Source organism: Hemitrygon akajei, chromosome 4 (genome assembly GCF_048418815.1).
Source record: "Hemitrygon akajei chromosome 4, sHemAka1.3, whole genome shotgun sequence".
NCBI lineage: Eukaryota > Metazoa > Chordata > Chondrichthyes > Myliobatiformes > Dasyatidae > Hemitrygon > Hemitrygon akajei.
Genome location: NC_133127.1, coordinates 189,256,450 through 189,262,455, shown reverse-complemented (window position 1 = coordinate 189,262,455; position 6,006 = coordinate 189,256,450). Strand labels below are relative to the sequence as shown.

Here is a 6,006-nt window from a genome sequence, read left to right as displayed (position 1 = left end):
ACATCCTTCCTATAGTGAGACGACCAGAACTGGACACAGTACTCCAAGTGTGGCCTAACCAGAGTTTTATAGAGCTGCATCATTACCCCGCGACTCTTAAACCCTATCCCTCGACTTATGAAAGCTCACACTCCATAAGCTTTCTTAACTACCCTATCTACCTGTGAGGCAACTTTCAGTGATCTGTGGACATGTACCCCCAGATCCCTCTGCTCCTCCACACTACCAAGTATCCTGCCATTTACTTTGTACTCTGCTTTGGAGTTTGTCCTTCCAAAGTGTACCACCTCACACTTCTCCGGGTTGAACTCCATCTTCCACTTCTCAGCCCACTTCTGCATCCTATCAATGTCTCTCTGCAATCTTTGACAATCCTCTACACTATCTACAACACCACCAACCTTTGTGTCGTCTGCAAACTTGCCAACCCATCCATCTACCCTCACATCCAGGTCATTAGTAAAAAACACGAAAAGTAGAGGTCCCAGAATGGATCCTTATGGGACACCACTAGTCACAACCCTCCAATCCAAATGTACTCCCTCCACCACGACCCTCTGCTTTCTGCAGGCAAGCCAATTCTGAATCCACCTGGCCAGACTTCCCTGGATCCCATGCTTTCTGACTTTCTGAATAAGCCTACTGTGTTGAACCTTATCATATGATGTGGAACATCACAGGCAAATAATGCAAACGAATAGCAAAACAGCATGAACGTTGGAAGGCGATTGGAGATTATTAGTAATGACATGGAGAATGTCAAAAAGATGAGGTGACAGAAAGAAGAACAATGGTTTATTTCTCAGCCTTCTTTTTTGCAATGGGTAACATGTTTGTCTGCAACTCCTTGGTAAGTTCTTTTAGTTCATAAGAATTGTACCTATTTGTTGACAGGACTGTGCAAAAAGACTTGGGCACATATAGCTAGGGTGTCTAAGACTTTTGTACAGTACCATATTTGTCAATATGGAGTGGAGAATGAATTTGTAAATCTGGAGGGAGCAAAGGCTGTTGGGAATGACAAGCAGGAGGGCTGTGGGACATGGGACGGGACAGACAAGGAGAGCCAGGGTGGAGGTGGTGCGGGTGCAGACTCACCCAGCCCTGAGCCACCAGGCAAGGTCATTTGATTTCAAACAATTGGTTTATTGATCATTGAAGAACGTCTTTCTTTGGTGCTACTCCCTCCTCCATCCCTTCCCCTTTCCCCAACCATGATTCCCCATTCCCTGTCCACAACAGAAACAGAGTATTGTATTTATTTAGCGATACTGCGCGGAACAATTTACAATAACCAGCTAACCTATTAACCGCACATGGGAAGAATGGATGAACAAACTATCTTACTGATGAAATGCACTATAATAGCATCATGCTTAAAACATGGGCTCGTCCGGGATTTGAACCCGGGACCTCTCGCACCCTAAGCGAGAATCATACCCCTAGACCAACGAGCCAGCTCTGTTTAAAAAAAAATCCCTTGAAGCTTGTAAATCTTTTGAAATGTGGAAATCCTCTGTGAGTGTTACATGTGTGCTGAAAACCATCTGTCTAAATGTAAACATGTTACATAATTAAAATGAAGTAACAGTGTTTATCTACTTTGTTAGTGGGAAGTACCTCCTCCATGGTAGGGAGGGAGTGCCTTATCACTCAAGCACTGGACCTCACCACGGAGACTAGACAATAAACTAGTCCTTGAGAAGTAGGTGGATACAGTATAACCTCCCATAGTGAGGGTACCCGTAGTACCTTTATCGGATAAGGATTAAAATCTTCTTCTGAGTTTAGGGATTTGTGGACAGTGAACCCAATGGCACCATACTTTATATTGAGCAACACACACAAAATGCTGGGGGATCTCAGCAGTTGACCTGAAGTGAATAAACAGTCGATGTTTCGGGCTGAGATCCTTCCACAGGTCTGGGGAAAAGGCGGAGAATGCCAGAATAAGCTGGTGAGGGGAAGCAAGGAGGACAAGCTAGAAGGTGGTGGGTGAGGCCAGGTGGGCAGGGGAGGAGGAAAGAAGTAAAAAGCTAGGAGGTGATAGGTGGAAACGTAAAAGGGCTGAAGGACAAGGAATCTGATGAGAGGAGACCGGACCATGGGAAAAAGGGAAGAAGGAAGGGCACCGGGGGGGGGGGGGGGGGGGAGGTGACAGTCAGGTGAAAAGAGATAAGAGGTCAGAGTGGATAATAGGAGAAGATGGAAGGGGGAGGGGAATATTACTGATGTTAGTTTAGAGGGCAACATACAATCAGGGAGAACCCTCCAGCTCTCTGCTGAAGTAATGACATGTGAAGGCACCAGCACAGTTCAACAGGTCCACAGATGGAAACTATCATCGTTTGATCTTGTTTCTACGTTGTGGATCAATGCATTTGACATTTACAGCAACGAGAGAAAAGAAATCTCTGACAAAACCCACCACAAAGGTCATACATTACCTATTACATTTCATTGGGATTTGTTCTGAGCTCTCTGAAAGACTAACTTACACACTGTGCAATGTTCGTTTTATAATGGAACATGGACTTGTAGTGTACACAGTGCAGATAATGGGCATTTGCCCTTAGGGAGGTCGTGGCTTTGCTTGATGAATAATATCAATCCTGACAAATTGGAATTATTTGGACGAACCTGGGATGTTTGATGGAATTGGAAACCAGGAAGGTAGACAGGAATGTAATGATTGCTTAGGGCACCATCAAACCACCCCTCCACATTTCCCAGCATGACCACTACTTTACCACTTCCTGTCAGAGTGGCCTTATAAACAGACACCCCTATGCCTAGCATCACTTTATGCACAACCAAGCTTATGTATTTATGTGTATTTATTGTGTGTTTTTTATTATTTTATTATTTTATAATCTTACTGTGTTTTGCATTGTATTGGATCCAGAATAACAATTATTTTGTTTTCCTTTCAGTTCAAAGTTCAAAGTAATTTTATTATCAAGTTGCAGTGACGTCACCATATTCAACCCTGAGATTCATTTTCTTTTAGGCATAGAATAATAACTATAATAGAATCAATGAAAGACCACACCAACTTAGGTGTTCAACTAGAGTCCTAAGGGCAACAAACTCTGCAAATACAAAGAGAAAAAAAGAAATAATAATAATAAATAAATAAGCAATAAATATTGAGAACATGAGAGCCCTTGAAAGTGAGTTCATAGGTTGTGGGAACATTTCAGTGATAGAGCGAGTGAAGTTATCCCCTTTGGTTCAAGAGCCTGATGTTTGAGGGGTAATAACTGTTTCAAAATCAAGTGGTGTGAGTCCTGAGGCTCCTGTACCTTCTTCCTAATGGTAGCAGCTAGAAGAGAGCGTGACCTGGGTGGTGGGGGTACCTGCTGATGGATACTGCTTTCCTGGATACAATGGTCCATGTAGACATGCTCAATGGTGGGGGTGCTTTACCTGTGATTCACTGGGCCGCAACCACTACTGTTTGTGACATTTTCCTTTACACTTGTGTACTGCAAATGACATTCAACAATCTTGAACCTTGAAACTTGAAGGGGCATGTTTTGTCTGACAGTTATATAATTATAGGTCCACACAGCACAGAAACAAGACGTTTTGCCCAACTGGTCCATAGCAACTAAGAGTCCTATCTTGACGCCATTTGGCCCACTTCCAGCTAAACCTTTCCTATTCACGTACCTGTCCAAATACCTTTTACATATTGTTAGTGTAGCTGTATCAACCACTTCTGCCGGCAGCTGATTCCATATACTGACCACCCCTTGAGGAAATTGGTTGTCTCTCTAGTTCCTATTAATTCACTCCCCCTCCCTCTTTACACCTCAAACAGACAGTCTGCCCTCTCAATGATTCCCCATGCCTAGCAAAAAGACTGTGCACATTAACCATTCCCCTCATGATTTTATACATCTCCATATGATCACCCATTGTTCTCCCACACTCCAGTGAGAAAAGTTTAAAAATTGAAATTAGTTGTACATGTCACATGTACAGTACATTAGACTCTGACAACCAAGTGCAGTTCCTGGCCCTCACGTGTGGCTTATCTACTTTGTCCAGTGGAACTGTTTCTACTGACAGGAGCAGGGGCAAAGGCAGGTTACTGATGCTTTAAAACCAGTTGCTTCAGCTTATCTAGGAGAAGGAAAATTCTGTTCTTAAGCCTTTGCTGTCTTTCCGCTATACTCACTAATGGGGAAGGCTTCGGGAGTAAATCCTGAGGGAAAATATGGAGCTGGAGTCCCTAAGGCAGTCCTACGTTGAGTTCAACGCTGACTGGCAACTCCTGCAATGCACGCTGCTGGTGCCAAACTGTATCAGCCTCTTTCGCTCCTTTGGATTCTTCAGATGCGTGAAGAGGGAGAGCTTTCTACATGGGCATCAGCTTGATTTCCATGTTGTACTGCCCTGGCTTGTGTATCTAGACAGCTAGGATGCAACACTCATGGTCGACCTTGATCAACAGAGGCCTCATCTCCTCAATAGTATATTAAAACATCTGCTCCTGTACTGCACGGATCTATGTTCTTTGTTCTAGGGTAATGCTTGTTGAATCAAACTAGAGTGCGAGTGTGAATGAAACTCAACAGCCAATCCACCCGTGGTAAATCCAAAATAGATCATTGTCAATTTTAAAAAAGTGTTTTCACACAATGCACGCTTAGTAGTTAGCACAATCACTTTAACAATGTCAGTGAACAGCAATCGATGGAGATTTGATTCCTGCCACTGCCCGTAAGGAGCTTGTACACGGAAAGACCATGATCAACCTTGTCATTCAACACAGCACATGCTGAGTGACATGGGACAGAATGGTTAGGTTGATCTTAGAGTAGATTAAAATCTCAGCACAGCATCATGGGCTGAACAGCCTCAGAATCGGGTTTAATATCACTGACATAAGTCAGGAATTAGTTGTTGTGTGGTAGCAGTACAGAATACTGTACTATATTCTGAACAAGATCATGTCTGACCTAGCTTCACGCTGCTTTACTGTACTAACGTTATATCCCGAGATTCTCTCAACATCTACAACTTCCCTATGGGCTTGAAGTACATTTGCACTTCAGTGTGGCAGAACCGAGGCAAGGCAAGGCAGCAGGCCCATAGCCAAGAGCAAGGAGGACCTGAGGTTCAATTGATTTAAGTGCCAGGTTAACTCGGAAAGGTCAGGTACAGGATGAATCGAGGCAGCGGGGTCCAGGCCCCAGAGTGTATCGAAGCAACTAAACCCAATGTTAGGCACCGGACCAGATTGAAAAGGTCAGGGTGTCGGGGCCAAAGGCTCACTGCTCCGATCTGCGCTGAACTAAGGATCTGGGGACAGATTCTCTTTGTTCAGAACACTACCTCATTGCGCCTATTGTTTGTATAATTAGTTTTTTTCTTCACCCTGCACATTGGGCATTTGACGATCTTTTTTTAATGGGTTCTTTTGGGTTTCTTTGTTTCATGGTTGCCTGTTAGGAGATGAATCTCAAGGTTGTATAATGTATACGTATGTTGATAATAAATGTACCTGGAACTTTTAACTTTGATAGGATTCCAGGGATTGCCCAGGCTATTATCCTGTTTATAAATGCAATAATGTGACATGGCAAATGCAGTTGGAGCTCAGTACTTCTTGGAATGTTAGATGAAAGGCCTAATCCCAACAAAAAAGAATTGCCAGTACTTTTAAGATCAGACAATACTGGCACAAGTGTTTTGAGGATACTGCAGATTTTGTTTTCACTTAAATCTCACAGAATCAAAGTAAAATCCATTCTGTGCAGCTTCACAGCATAATCCAATTCATCAGTAGTCAGACACAACATGAGTTGGAGGATATGAATGTGAAAATAACAATTACTGTCTCCATAATTAAAGGTTTTGTTTTAATAGTTTGATGATAATAACTGACTCATCATGATGGATCTCCTTGCTTAAATAATGATTAGTTCTCTCAATTTGTCACACATTGCTTCCTTATTTATCTCAAACTGGAACCATAGATTTATCATGTGGCAG

The 6,006-nt window shown here is 42.9% G+C and overlaps 1 non-coding gene across 1 annotated transcript; it reads right to left on the bottom strand.

The window, feature by feature from the left end:
- Positions 1–1,385: 1,385 nt before the first annotated feature.
- trnap-agg (transfer RNA proline (anticodon AGG)) lies at positions 1,386–1,457 on the bottom strand. Its single transcript has one exon. It is a non-coding gene; the product is annotated as a tRNA-Pro (tRNA).
- Positions 1,458–6,006: the final 4,549 nt, after the last annotated feature.